Source organism: Magnolia sinica, chromosome 9 (assembly GCF_029962835.1).
Source record: "Magnolia sinica isolate HGM2019 chromosome 9, MsV1, whole genome shotgun sequence".
Lineage (NCBI taxonomy): Eukaryota > Viridiplantae > Streptophyta > Magnoliopsida > Magnoliales > Magnoliaceae > Magnolia > Magnolia sinica.
In genome coordinates, this window is record NC_080581.1 from 1,163,286 (window position 1) to 1,178,459 (window position 15,174).

Sequence of the window (15,174 nt, forward strand, 5' to 3'; positions counted from 1 at the left end):
ATACCTCTTCTTTTAGAAGATTAGGATCGACAAATTCATCATGGAAAAGTGCATGTCATGCCATTCAATCATGTAAGCTAAGATCTCCGGCGCCCATCACCCCTTAAGTTTTTTATCATGTAAATTTGATATTATTAAAAGCAATGATCCTAAATAGAATGTTAAATTGGATTATAGGATTATGTTGAGTTTCTACTACAATTGGACGACCCAAAAATTCGACATAGAGTGTTAAGTTTGATTGATATATGTTAACTAGAGTTATCTCTTATTTATAATCCTTATTAGATAAACTCCATTAGTTAGCTCGTTGTTTGGGTTTATCGCATTGGTTGGTTTTGTTAAGAGCATATATCTTATTGGTTGGTAATTAATAGTTAATATCTTAAGTAATAAGATTTTTTGAAATGTATAGATAGACTCCATTAGGAGAGAAGAAAATGGCCACCTATATTTTGATTTATGGACTGAAAAACAAATACTTTTAAATTATTTTCAAAGAACTTCTTACCTTTTCAATATATGAAAGAAAAGTCATCTACAATGAATTAACTGACAGATCACTTACAAAAATAACCGTTACCAGCTAAAAGATAATTTTGCATTTCTTAGACCATTGCTTTACTCTATTGCATGTGATGAACATTACTTTAGATAAGTGAAAGTTCGGCGCTTTGTACATCATTTTCACAAGCTCATGTAAGGACGTGAGCTCAAAAGCTAGCCAGACCCAAAACTTGGGTGAGCCACATCGCAGAAAATGTTAGGATTAAATACATACTATTGAAACTTTAGTGGGGCTCATAAAAGTTTTAGACAAAGCTGATATTTGTTTTTTCACTTCATCTTTGTGAGCATCACCTTATGAAATGATTGGATGGAACATAGAGATGATGGTGGCCCACATGTAGGTATCAAAGGTGGCTACTTGTAACGGTGGCCTGCATAGTTTTGGACTCCCAACCTTATCTTGAGTTGGCGAATTTGATGGATGGAGTGAATGTCACATAAGCATCATTGTGGGTTTTACGAAAGAATCAATGGTGGTCCTTTTCATCCTCCGCCTTCCCCATTGGGTAACCTGCCTGGATTTTGTATTTGCCTAATTTTTAAGCTCATGTCCTTTCATAATTTCATAACTTTGATAGATTTGTGACATTATTGTAAGCCCCATGAAAGTATCAACGGTGGGAGCCAATCCCCATGGAAAATGGACTACTTAAGTTTTGAATTGGCTTTATTATTTATTTATTTTTACCGTACATACTAACATGAGTTGAGAAACACGAGGAACGTGGACATCATGCACACTTGGTAACACGAGCTCTCAAACCCCATGCAACTACGGTTGTTGGAAATCCGCCTCCTTCTACAGGCAACACCACCTTTCCCCAACATATCTAAGCCATGCAAAAGATGGGCTTCACAATAAAGATCTCCTCCGCTTGTCGGGCGGGCCATGCTGCCAAAATAAATGACAGTTGAAGCGGATTGCATCCTACCCCAGGATGATATCCGTCCAGGTAGGGCTCTGTGGGGCCCACCGTGATGTAAGGATTTTATCCACGCCGTCCGTCAATGTTTAGGGCCAGTTTGATTTTTGAAATCTTGTGTAATTACCCCTGTAAATAGGTAATTATAAACAGATGTCCTCAATCTGGTTTTACATGATTCGATGATATAGAACCTAGAGTTGGGCAGAATCTAACCTGATCCGGCGAATCCAACCCGATCCGAACTGAATTGAAGGCCTGGATCGGTGCGGATCGAGTAGGACCACTCAAATCCGATCGTACAATGGATTGAGTTCGGATCATGGTCAATCTGAACCGATCCGATCCGAAATCCAAACGAACCCTAACCCCTCTTTCTCTACCCGAAGGAGGCGTCACACCCACCCATCTCTCCTCCTTTCTCTCCCTCTTTCTCTCCCAATTTCCCTCCCCTCCTTCCTTCTCTCCTCCTTTCTCTCCTTCTTTGTCTCCCGATTTTCCATATCTCCTTCTTTCTCTCCTTTCTCTCCATCTCTCTCCCTAGACTCAACTCGATCCAACTAGATTTGGTTTCCGAGACCGAGTCGGACTCGGTTCGGGTCAGGTCAGCAAGGACTCGGATCAGATCGAGTCAGCCCTGTTGGACTCGATCCCAGAACGGATCAAGTTCGGGTTCGGTTCTTGAAAAATTGGATCGAGTCGAGTTGGATCCGATCCGGTTCGACTCGACTTGATGCCCACCTCTAATCAAACCAGCTTCGATGTCATCGAAGCCAGTTCAATGAAATCTAAGCCAGTCGATGCCATCGACTTTTTTTTGGGATTTTTAGCCCCGGTCATTGGACAGTTTTTGTCCTTCTTCGATGACATCGAAGGTTGCTCGATGTCATCGAAAGTTTACGTAGATTCGTTTGTGAAAACGCAGATTCCGCGATTTTTGTTTTCTATTTCGTTTCCACTTGTTTTTAAGTCTATAAATATAGGTGGATACAGGACTAGAATGTATTCTAAGATGTCTAAGTATTTCTAAATAGGCTCTAGGATTTCAAGGGGTGGAGAAAATGTGAGGTTTAAGGATTGCTCAAGCCGAGTAAGTCCTTTATCTTTGTAATCTTTGCTTTTATAGTGAAATTTTCTGTCACTTTGTGCCATGTTTTTTTCCCACAAAGGTTTTCCATGTTAAATTTCTGTGTTTCTTGTGATTGCTTGGTGCTCTTAGATTGCTATCCTAGATTTATATTTGTGTGATTCCACGGGCCAAAACCCAACATACCCTGACAAAATCCCTCCATCTTATCAAATGAAGGGTGAATGTGTCCGTGTATTATATACTACAAAAATACTATTACAGTAGTTGATTAGTCAACACGTCCATCTCGAATATAGACCGTTGGTTTTATTTCTTTGTGCATGTGTGGCACACTTGGTCAATGGATAGATTAGGAAATTCAAGTGGAAACATGGATTTTATTAATTTGGACCGACAGGTTGTGTCAGGTCAGGTCAGGGCCCCACCAACTTTTGGCGAAAGCCATTTATTTCAGAGTGAGGGAGAGGGAGAGATTTCTGAGGGAGAGGGAGAGATTTCTGAGAGAGAGGGAGAGAGAGATTTCTGTGAGAGAGAGAGAGAGATTCTACTGCGCTTTGGCTACGAACAAAGACATCGAAAAACAAAGGTAAATCAAACATCTCATCCTTTTCTTTCTTGCTTCTTGTGAGAGATTTCAGGGTTTGTGATGCATGCTTTTGTTGCACCATTAGATATATGGTCTTATCTTCTACAACAGATGGTCTTATCCATGATCAGATGAAAATGTACACTCAAAAGATGAAACCAATGGTCGTACTTGACCGGGTTTGTGATCATCTCCTATCTACCATGTGGCCCACTAAATGAACGGCTTCCATCTTAGAACATGGCTCCATGTGTGCAGTTAGTGGGGTTGGACAAAAGCTCAATTGAGCAGTGCCTAGTTCCATCATTTGAGGGGGGAAGAATACGTGTCACAGATTTATGTACGTACATATCACACGTGTAAGAGATCCAAGCCATTCATCAAGTACTGAGTACTTCAAAAATGCCATGTATCAAAAAGCTGAATAGTTATCTACTCACATTGAATTTAGACTAAAGAATTTTTACTAACCACTCATTTTCACAAGCATTAATTTTTGCACATGCCATGTTTACGCCATACTCTACCTATACTTTACCTGATGAACGGCCTGGATCTGTGACACGTGTGATCTGTATCTCCCCTCCTCAAATAAAAGGCCCTTCAATCACATACCTTTTGGGCCATGGCCTTCGCACGATTCTCAAGCCCGTTAGTCATCGTTCATCCTGTCCGTGAATTGGGCGTAGAAAATGCAGATCTGCAATTAGGGTTGTCATGGGCCAGGCCAGGGCCCAGCAAAATCAACTTTTTGAATACCTCACCCCGGCAGGCCCGAGCTCAACGCTTCATTCGGGTCTAAGCCTACTCCAGGCCCGACCAAAGAAATGGAAACCCACGAAGCAAGACGAGGCAAATCGGTTTGCTCCCATACATTCCTACTTACTATAGTACAGTACGTCAGAAACAATATCCGTTGGATGTCGGGTCGTGTTCAGTGATCTAAACCGTCCAAATTGACCACAAAACGGAAGAATCATATATATATATATATATATATATATATATATATATATATATATAAAATAAAGGAACTCTCCAATTAAAACATCTATGCAATTTTTATATTTAATTTTTCTGATGACAGTATACTATCGTCTTCACCTTTGCTTGCTAGAATAAACCTTCAAGATTTATAAGACAGCCACCTTCAGCGTATCAACGGATTGGGTCACAGTCATAGATCCAGATCCAACTGAGAAATTTACAACTGTACCACTCACTTATGGCCATTTACATTTGTAAGTACCACTTCGTTTTACCTGGCAAGAATAAGCCCCATACGTACGGACGGCTTCCCAAAGGTCGAAAATGCCCCAGCTTTTCCTTCTGCAAGAGGATCGGCTGGTGCTGGAAGACAAGCGCTGACGCTCCTCGAACACCGAGTTGTACGAACGGTTCAAAAGATATCAAAATTACATGGGCCCCACAGTTATGTATTTATTATATCCACAACGTTCATCCATATTCCGAGATCATTTCGGAGCATTATAAAAAAAAAAAAAAAATACCCAAAGATCAACTGGACCCCACCACAAAGAGCAGCGGGAAAATTGGTTTTCACCGTTAAAAATTTTGTAGGGCCCACCATAACATTTATTTTCCATCCAATCTATTCATAAGGTCACAAAGAGTTGGATGAAGAGGAAAAACAAACTTCATAATGATCCAAAACTTCTGTAACCCCTAAAAGGTTTTCAATGGTAGAAGTTCAATTCCTCACTGCCTTTTACAGTGTGTTCCACTTGATAGTTGGATCGGTTTTATTTTTCATCTCAAGCCTCAAAATGAGCTCACCAAATAGATGGACAGTTTGGATATAACACAGACCTCATGATGGGACCCACAAAAGCAACAAAAGTTCTATAGCAAAAAAAATAAAAAAGCCCAGACTGCCGGTGGCAGTGCCGCGCCAGTCAGGCAGTTTTTTTTTTTTTTTTTTTTTTTTTTTAAGGAGAACTTTGTCTCCCTTACATTTTTCTCTAATACATAATTGTAAATATGTATATGTAAGTATATAAAATAATTTTCTATCTTTTGATTCATTTCTTTGTCTATTTATTTAACAATCATATCTCATAAACTAGAATGAGTTACTTAACATACCGCATATGATTTTGGGTCAGGAGAAGCTAATTTAGCCAACCAATGTAGTTATTTTCCAAGATTTCATCAGGTCGATGGTCAAAAATCCATTTCATTCACTTCGCGATCAATTTCATTCATTTTATTCACTTCATGGTCAATTCGCTACACTTCACGGTCATTTCCATGCATTTCACGGTCATTTCTGGTGATTCCGTTTACATTCATGGTCATTTACATGCATTTCACGGTCATTTCTGGTGATTCCGTTGAGATTCATGGTCATTTTCATGCATTTCACGGTCATTTCGCTTCACTTCACGGTCATTTCCAAGCATTTCATAATTAATTCCGGCAATTCTGTTTAGATTCACTGTCATTTCCATACACTTCACTGTAAGACCTGTATCCTAGTTCGTACTATTCCATCGACTCCTGCGATCATTTCTGTCGAATTCTGGCAACCTACGACTTATAATTGATGTTTGCACACTACCCTAAGTCGTATCCTGTGAATTTGAGTCGGCTTAATCCGAGACTTGTATCATTGCGACCACACCGTCACCACGATTCCAACGCCCCGTCTTGCATACCGATTCGATACCCTGGCAAGGAGATGTAGGCTGACGTTTATTTCGAAGAAAACACCACGCGTTTGCAATCCCAAGAGAATCTCTACAACATGTCCCATCAATTAATCAAATCAATCATCAGTCAATTACCTCATGTCAAGTACACACACTCATGCTTTCTTTCTCCACAAGTCAAGCAACCACCAAGTCAACTCTCAAGTCAAGTACACCATCACCTCACGTCCATCAACCATCTCTTCTCTTACAACAACCCCCTCTCTCTCTCTCATTTCTCCAACACATTTTCCAAGCCATTCCAAGAGTAAAAAAAGTGGACGTCCAAGCCTTCCCATGGAGAGAAAAGTGTGATGTATGTGGCCCACTTCCTCTCTCAAAAACTTTCATCCTAGCCATTCATTTCTCATCTTCCACCATAAAAGTGAGACACAATGAGATCATCTTTCCAACGGACCAAGAAGATCAAACGGTGGGTGCTTCTATAGGCTAGATTTTCATGTTTTTATGATGGGCCAAGTGAGGCCTACCGATTGATGGTATGGATCTCACTTTGGACCCTTGATGTGGTCGATGGACCACCTTGATCCAGTGGATCCGACCCGTTCCGACCCGATCCGACGGCCTGGATCGGTGCGAATCGAGTTGGTTAGGTTAGATCCGAAATCTTTTCGGGTCGAATTCGGATCCATGCCTAGCCGGACCGACCCGATCCGGATGTATGTGTTTCATTCATTCCGTTCATTCATTTTTAAAGTTCAAGTTATGACTTGGTACCAAAAATGAGAGTAATATAGATCTCAGGTGGACCACACCACATGAAAATAATAGGGGTTGGATAACCACCATTAAAATCCTCCTAAGGCCTACTATACTGTTTATTTGATATCTAAGACCTACTATACTGTTTATTTGACATCCAATCCCAGATGAAGAGAAAAAACAAAGAACACCTTGATCCAAAACTTTGATGGCCCTCAACATGTTTTTAATGGTCAGCTCTCATTCAACATTGTTTCCTGTAATGTGGTCCACTTAAGAATTGGATATACCTCATTTTTAAACTTATATTGTAAAATGATCCATAAAAATATATGGACGGCATGGATGAAACACATACATCATGGTGGGGTCCACCTAGCACCGACTTATGTCAAGGAGAGTAGCTAGTCCATTCCCCTCTCCGTACGCTCACATGATCTGACATCCCCTCTCATCTCCAGCTATATTTAGGTACGTGTCGTGAGAAGACAAGCACTGACACTCCTCGAGCTCCAAGTTGTACGAACGGTTCAAAGGATATCAAAGTTGCATGGCCCACCGTGATGTATTTATTATATCTATACCGTTCATATATTTTTAGACATCATTATAGAGCATTATCTAAAAAATAAATAATATCCAAAGATCATCTGGACCACACCACAAATAGCAGCAAAGAATGATTTTTACCATTAAATAATTCGTGTGGTCCCCAGTCTTATTTTTTGTCTCAAGCCTTAAGATTAACTCGCAAAATGGATGGACGGTTTAGATATAACACATACCCCATTATTAGCAGGTGACGTGCTTACATACAGCAAGTGTTATATACAGCTGATGTGAAAAGTAGTGTAGTGCACGTAAACATGGTAATACACATGGGAAAGCACCAATACAATTTTTTTAGAGTTATGAGGGGCTCACCTCGCTGTATATGTTTTGTCTAAGCCGTTCATCTATTTTGACTTATCATTTTAGGCGTTGAGCAAAAAGATGTAGTATATTGAAAGCTGAAGTGGGCCACACCACATAAAATAGTTAAATTAAATTTAAACTATCCGAATCTTATCAAATCCAATCCGACTTGGTTTCTCTAACTGAGTCGGAATCGGTCCGGCTCAATCCCACCATCTATCGGATCTATCCGAGTCAGCTGACTCGGACTCGGTCCCGGATTTGTCCGAGTTCGGATCAGGGCATAGAGATTATGAGTCTGATCGGGTTATACCCAATCTGATCCAATCCGGACCGATGCCCAGCTCTAGTGGCCGATGGCCCAGCTTGATTTTCATTATCATTCCATAATGGGGTCATTCTCCATGTACCCCATCATGATGTTTACTTTCCTAAAATCTAAAGAGGTCATCTAGACCTTCCATTTTGGTGGAGAAGTAATCTCCACCGTTGATTTTTATTTGGTGGGCCCACATGTATTGGGACTCACTTGATGTATGATTAAATGCTTAAAAAGGAGGGCTCATAATGTCAGGGTCCCTCCATCACACGTGTGTCCCACCTCTCTCTCTCTCTCTCTCTCTCTCTTTCATTTCTTCCTATTGTATGTGATGATGTAGCCGTGTGGCCCACCCGGATGGACCCCACCATGAAGCTTGTATTTTATCCAAGCCATTTGTAGGTGGGGCCCACTTTACATATGTGTTGTATCCACACCATCCATCATTTGGTGGGCCACTTGAGCAAGGCCCACCTTAAGTATGTGTTATGCCAAACCGTCCAGCGTCCAGGGACGCTGGACGTGTAATGAAAACAAAAATATTAGCTTGATTCACAAGCTTTTGGGCGGGCCACTCATGCAGGCCCCACCTTGATGTATGGATTTAATCAGCACCGTCCATTCCATTCCCCAGCTCATTTTAGACGTTGAGCTGAAAAATGAACCCAATCTGACTGTCTGGTGGGCCGTAGTATAAGAAACAGTATTGTTACCATTGAAAGCCACTCCAACGTTTCTATACGCTAAAACATACCGCATATTGGGCTTGATTGGTCTGTCTTGAGCCATGGAAACCAATGGCTGGGTCGGATTCCCCTGATGCGGGCCCCACCTAGGAAAAACCTCAAAATTTTATTATTTAATATATATATATATATATATATATATATATAACACAACAACAACAGGCGTTGCTGTTACTGATAACCCAAGGACGCAGCAGCGACCTGCGCTGGCCATGGGTGGACGGGCAGGGACCACGGGTCCCAATCGTGGGCCCCACTGTGATGTGTGTGGAATATCAAAACCATGCATTTGGTGGCCCCCTTTTTGGGCAGTGGCCCCTCCAAAAAATCAGCTGTATATGGAACTTGGGTGGCCCACGTCACAGGGAGCAGTGGGATTGAACGGTTGCCACTGAAATTCTTTTGGGTGTCACAGAAGTTTTGGATCACCATGGAAATTGTTTTTTTTTTCTTTTCATTTAGGTCCGTGTGACCTTATCAAGAGATTGGATGTTAGATAAACATTATGGTGGGCCCCATGTGGGACCCACAATGATGTATGTGTTTTATTCACACCGTCCAGGTGGACGGTGGAACCCACCAAAATGTATGTGTTTTATCATGCCGTCCAGCCATTTTGCTGGGCTGCCGGACGGCTAGTGGACCCCACCTTTGATGTATGTGTTACGTCAAATTAAATCGTCCCTCCAGTTGGCAAACTTGCCTTGAGGCTGAGACAAAATGAGGCAGATCTAGATCAGGTGGACCACATTACAGGAGACAGTGGGTTTGAACATCCACCATTTAACCCTTGTGCTCAAAAGTTTGGATCATTAGGAAATTTAATTTCCTCTTAAATTCAGGTCTGTGTGACCTTATGACCAGATTGGATAGAAAATAAATGTTATTGTGGGCCTTGGGAATTTTAATGGTGGAAATCATTATCACCACTGATCTTGGGTATGACCCATTTGATATGCATGGGGCCCAATTGGTGTGACCCATTTGACATATACATGAGGCCCATGTGATTAGGCCCATCTTGATGTATTTGTGGCCGTTGTTGAGGCTCACCTTAATATAAATGTAAGGCCCATGTTATGAGGCCCATTGTGATGTATTCAAGGCCCATGGGTATGGCCCATTAGTGCGGCCCATTGGTGCGGCCCACTTGATCAATATAAGGCCCATGTGATGTGACCCATTTGATGTATCTAAGGCCCATGGGTCGAGGCCCAACGGGATGTCCTTAGGGTCCATTGCAATGTGTGATTCCCATGGTCTGTGTAATGATGTTTTACGGCGGGCCATACCTTGGGAGCAATGTTGGTTTGACGTCCACATTTTAAGAATAATGTTGGTTAAATGTCCACATTATAACTCTCCCTAGGGCCCATTGATAGGTCATGCTTGTTGTGTGTAGGCCGTCTAGGCCCATCTGCATTGTAAGGATAATTCATTACTTTATAACATGCTGAGTACAATTCCATGATTCATGCCTATACGCATCATATGTATGCTTGATATGAGGAATATTTGATCATAGCATAAGCCGTTGGGCTGAGACATTTACGGAATTCCTTACGAGACGGAGTGCCCCACATGATCGCGTGGTACGCACGAGATTGCTACATGATTGTACGGTATGACTCATGCATTTCGCATATGTGTGACTTGATCATTATACGCCCTAGCGACATCAAGGTCGTGGTTCCATAGGTACGTCGTGGCCGTATCGGATACCGAAAATACTTGGTTCTAGCACTGTGAGCACTTAAGATGTCCTTAGTTGAAAATCTCAGAACCTTTTTGGTACCAGGAGATGCTCCAATGTCTAGACCAAGAAAATACACGATCGCCCGAGTGCCGAATACCAGTAGGCCGAGTCTCCCACTGTGTCGTGGTCGCTTGGAAGGGAGTGTGGCCTTATCCACCTGAGTGAGGGGGCTATAAGCTAGGCTGAGTTTGACCAGCTCGTAAATGAGTCCACTATCGACGAGCCGGATAGATATTGGTAGACTACTGGTCAGGCGGATAGTGAGGTCTATTCCGCTCGCTGGGCTGTGCGGCTAGGGAGACGACAGTCAATGTGGAGTGTACTAAACCCCGGTGATATCTCAGAGAGAAAATGTACTGATATGTGTACTTGATGAGTACTAGCATGCTTGCTTTGCATCTCGCATATGACATTTGGCTATATAGGCCTCGCATCACATGACCTTGGTATGGTCGATAGCATTCATGTCTTGCATCACATAGATTTGGTAAAATGATAGCATTCATGGGCTTACCGTATATTTTTGCATTACTCTGATATTATACATTTAGCGTTTGCCTTACCACCCTGTAAGCTTTTGTAAGCTTATGCACGACCATTGCATGCAGGTGGCCTTGGATCGTAGCAGCGCTGAGGCAGGAGCGCACATTAGATCATTTGAGAGTTTTTGATCACCCTGTATTTTCCTTTCCGTATTGTACTTAAAGTTTTTGATATAGTGGATATGTGGTGACGTTATTTTGTAACTTGGTTATGCTTGTGGTTATGCTTCATTAAAAAAAAAAAAAAAAATCATACTGAAAATCCTCCTTATAAGATCCCAGGATCGGAATCTGGCATGTGAGTGCCGGGATTCGAGAATGGGGCACTACGGAGGCTGTCGACACCGGATTCGGCGATCGAAAATTTTGTCCTATTTTTCAAGTTTTGGGCGTGACATTCACGGTCAATTGCCTTCACTTCACGATCATTTCTATGCATTTCATAGTCAATTCCCTTCACTTCACAGTCATTTCCATGCATTTCACGGTCATTTCTGGCGATTTCGTTTAGATTCACAGTCATGCACTTCAAGGTCAATTCCCTTCACTTCACGGTCATTTCCACGCATTTCATGGTCAATTCGCTTCACTTCACATTCATTTCCATTCATTTCACGGTCATTTCCAGCGATTCTGTTAGATTCACAGTCATTTCCATGCACTTCACGGTCATTTCCATGCACTTCACAATCAATTCCCTACACTACAAGGTCATTTCCATGCATTTCACGTTCATTTTCGGCGATTCCATTTAGATTCACGGTCATTTCCATGCACTTCACGGTCAATTCCCTTCACTTCACGGTCATTTCCACGCATTTCATGGTCATTTCGCTTCACTTCACAATCATTTTCATGCATTTCACGATCATTTTCGGCAATTCCATTTAGATTCACGATCATTTTCATGCACTTCGCGGTCAATTCCCTTCACTTCACGGTCATTTCCACACATTTCACGGTCATTTCCATGCATTTCACGATAATTTTCGGCTATTCCGTTTAGATTCATGGTCATTTCCATGCCCTTCACGGTCAATTCCCTTCACTTCACGGTCATTTTCATGCATTTCACGGTCAATTCGCTTCAATTCACGGTCATTTCCACGCATTTCACGAAAATGACCGTGAATCTAAACGGAATCGTCGGAAATGATCGTGAAATGCATGGAAATGTCCGTGAAGTGAAGCGAATTGACCGTGAAATGCGTGGAAATGACTGTGAAGTGAAGGGAATTAACCGTGAAGTGCATGGAAATGTCCGTGAATCTAAACGGAATTGCCGGAAATGATCGTGAAATGCATGAAAATGACCGTGAAGTGAAGCGAATTGACTGTGAAATGTGTGGAAATGACCGTGAAGTGAAGGCAATTGACCGTGAAGTGCATGGACATTATCGTGAATCTAAACGGAATCGCCGAAAATGACCGTGAAATGCGTGAAAATGACCGTGAAGTGAAGGGAATCGACTGTGAAGTGCATGGAAATGACCGTGAATCTAAGGGCCTGTTTGGTTTTCTGGCTCAAGTGCAATTACCTTGTAAATGAGTAATCATTATTTATCAAGGTAATTACCTGCATCTTTCCTAATGCCGACTTGACCAGTTACTTTTTAAGCACTTAAATCGAGGAATCTGTAAAATAAATATGGGGCCCACGATAATGTGTGTGGCTTATCCACACCGCCCATTCATTATGCCAAATGAATTTAAGGCATGAGCCCAAATATTAGGCAAATCCAAATGTCAAGTGGACCACACCACACGAAATTATGAGAATTGAATGCCTACCATTAAAAACTTGTTGAGGCCCTTAGAAATTTTAGACCAGCCTTATACTTATATTTTTCACTTATCCATATCCATGTGACCCTATGAATGGGTTAGATGATGAATAAACCTCAATGTGGGCCCAATAAAAGAATCAACTTTCAACGGTGCGCAAATTAAGTCCATTGTTTCCTTTCATGTGAGCCAATTGAACATTAGATCTTCCTAATTTTTTCGGATCAAGCCTCAAATATATTCTAGTAAAACAGATGGATGACACAGATATATTATATACATTATGGTAGGGCCCACAGATTTAAGTCAACATTTTTGGACCAGTTTTCTAGGTGAAATTACTCACTTATTTCCAAACAAGTGAAAAAATGTAATAATTACTTCTTTATAGCTATTTACTTGGATTATGGAAAACCAAACACGCCCTAAATGGAATCGCCAAAAACAACCGTGAAATGCATGGAAATGACTGTGAAATGCATGGAAATGACCGTGAAGTGAAGGGAATTGACCGTGAAAATGACCGTGAATCTAAACGGAATCACCAGAAATGACCGTGAAATGCATGGAAATGACCTTTAGTGAAGGGAATTGACCGTGAAGTGCATGGTAATGACCGTGAAGTGAAGGCAATTGACCGTGAAGTGCATGGAAATGACCATGAATCTAAACGGAATCGCCGAAAATGACCATGAAGTGAAGTAAATTGACCGTGAAATGCATGGAAATGACCATGTAGACACTGGAAATCGGCGCTCGCGCTAATTTTATATGTTTTGGCGTGATGTTGGGGTAACTAAGCTGATTTGTAGATGTTGGAGTCACTACTAGCCAATGAATCTCAGAATCCCACAATCAGCTAGAACCACGGGACACGTAAGGTTAGAGAAATTCGAAGGCTCCCCCACCTTAGATTGACTCCTAGTCTGCGATCCGGGATTTCGGGTAAGGGACCTCGGTTACAAAGAGGGAAGGGGTTAGGCACCATCTCTGCCCGCATAAATCTACGGTCTCTACTTGGTATGGTAAAACAATCTCAAGGAACGATGGATGCTATGGTCGAGATGGGAATAGGCACACATGCGGATTTCTGATGTAACAAGATCCGTGATTTTAGCAAGTCATAGAGCATACGTCCAACAGTGTGTCTAGAAGGCAGATATAATGATGCTCATGTAAAGGAAGTAATAAAATTGTACTAGAATACTAGAAATTTCTGATATGATAGGATCCGGTGTACGACAAGTCACGGAGCATAAGTTCACTAGAAATCTAGACGAGCAAGGGGGTTGAGAAGGGAATAAATGTTATGATTGTGTATAAAAGGATCTTTGGCTTTGAACTTGTATAGGCTAACACATGAACCGGACCATGACCAAACTAGGCTAGGCTAGAAAGGTTGGAAAAGATCAAGAGAGAAGGCTAGGGGGTGGCTTAAAAGATCAGAACTTTGGAGGCTTGGGAGCTCCTTCACTCTCTTCCTCACTCTCCCTTCCTCACACTCTCTCTTGGATGAAGAGATGTTGTTGTTGGTCTGTTGAAATGAGAGGTGGAGAGGGCTATTTCTAGCCTTCTCCAATGGCTCTATGGTAAGGAGGGGGTAAGTAAGGGTTAAAATGGTGTAATGGAGGCTTGTGATTGGCTAGGGAGAGAGGAGCGCCACGTGGCACGCTCCCATTGGCTCTTGAGGTTAGTAAAATGGTAAATAGTAAACCCTAGAGGGGTAAATTCAAAGGAAAGTTGACTTTCGGGCTAAGGAACAGCTGTTGCTCGGAGGACACACGCGTCTAGTGAACGGCGGTAATCGGAGCGGTAGTCCAACTATTGCTCGGGCCGGGCCCGCACGTGTGGTCCTCGTGTGGCGTGTTGGTTTGTCCGGTGGTCTTTTTTTCAGGTTTTTGGCTCGACCAGGTGTATTTCTAGGCTGTCTTGGCTCGAATGGGTTCTAGATTTGGAATTTTTTAGGCTGGGTTTGGGAACTCTAATGGCTTAGATTAGGGTTTCAGGTTCGGGTATGGTTTGGATAGGAGTTTCGGGTTCGGGTATGGTTTAGATCAAGGTTTTGGGTTTGGGTACGGTTTGGATCATGGTTTCGGGTTCGGGTACGGTTTGGATCATGGTTTCGGGTTCGGTTACAGTTTGGATCATGGTTTCAGGTTCGGGTACGGGTTGGATCATGGTCCTGAGTGTCCATATCTATGATAGCCCGAGTGGGGTGTCTACAGACCGTGAAGTGAAGGGAATTGACAGTGAAGTGCATGGAAATGACCATGAATCTAAATGGAATCGCCAGAAATGACAGTGAAATGCATGGAAATGACCGTGAAGTGAAGGGAATTGACCGTGAAATGCATGGAAATGACCGTGAAGTACATGGAAATGATAATGACCGTGAATCTAAACGGAATTGCCGGAAATGATCATGAAATGCATGGAAATGATCGTGAAGTGAAGCGAAATGACCATAAAATGCATGGAAATGACTTTGAAGTGAAGGGAATTGACTGT

General features: G+C 42.1%; 1 protein-coding gene across 4 annotated transcripts in view; it reads left to right on the forward strand.

Moving 5' to 3' along the window:
• The first annotated feature begins 3,082 nt into the window (after positions 1-3,082).
• The window catches only part of LOC131256587 (cycloartenol synthase 2-like), a 45,057-nt gene continuing 32,965 nt past the window's right edge, over positions 3,083-15,174 (forward strand). For 3 of the 4 annotated variants that reach the window (XM_058257494.1, XM_058257496.1, XM_058257497.1), the window contains exon 1: positions 3,083-3,169. The gene's annotated coding sequence lies outside the window, so the exon portion shown is untranslated. The remainder of the gene's footprint in view (positions 3,170-15,174) is intronic. The other variant, XM_058257495.1, reaches the window with a different exon arrangement.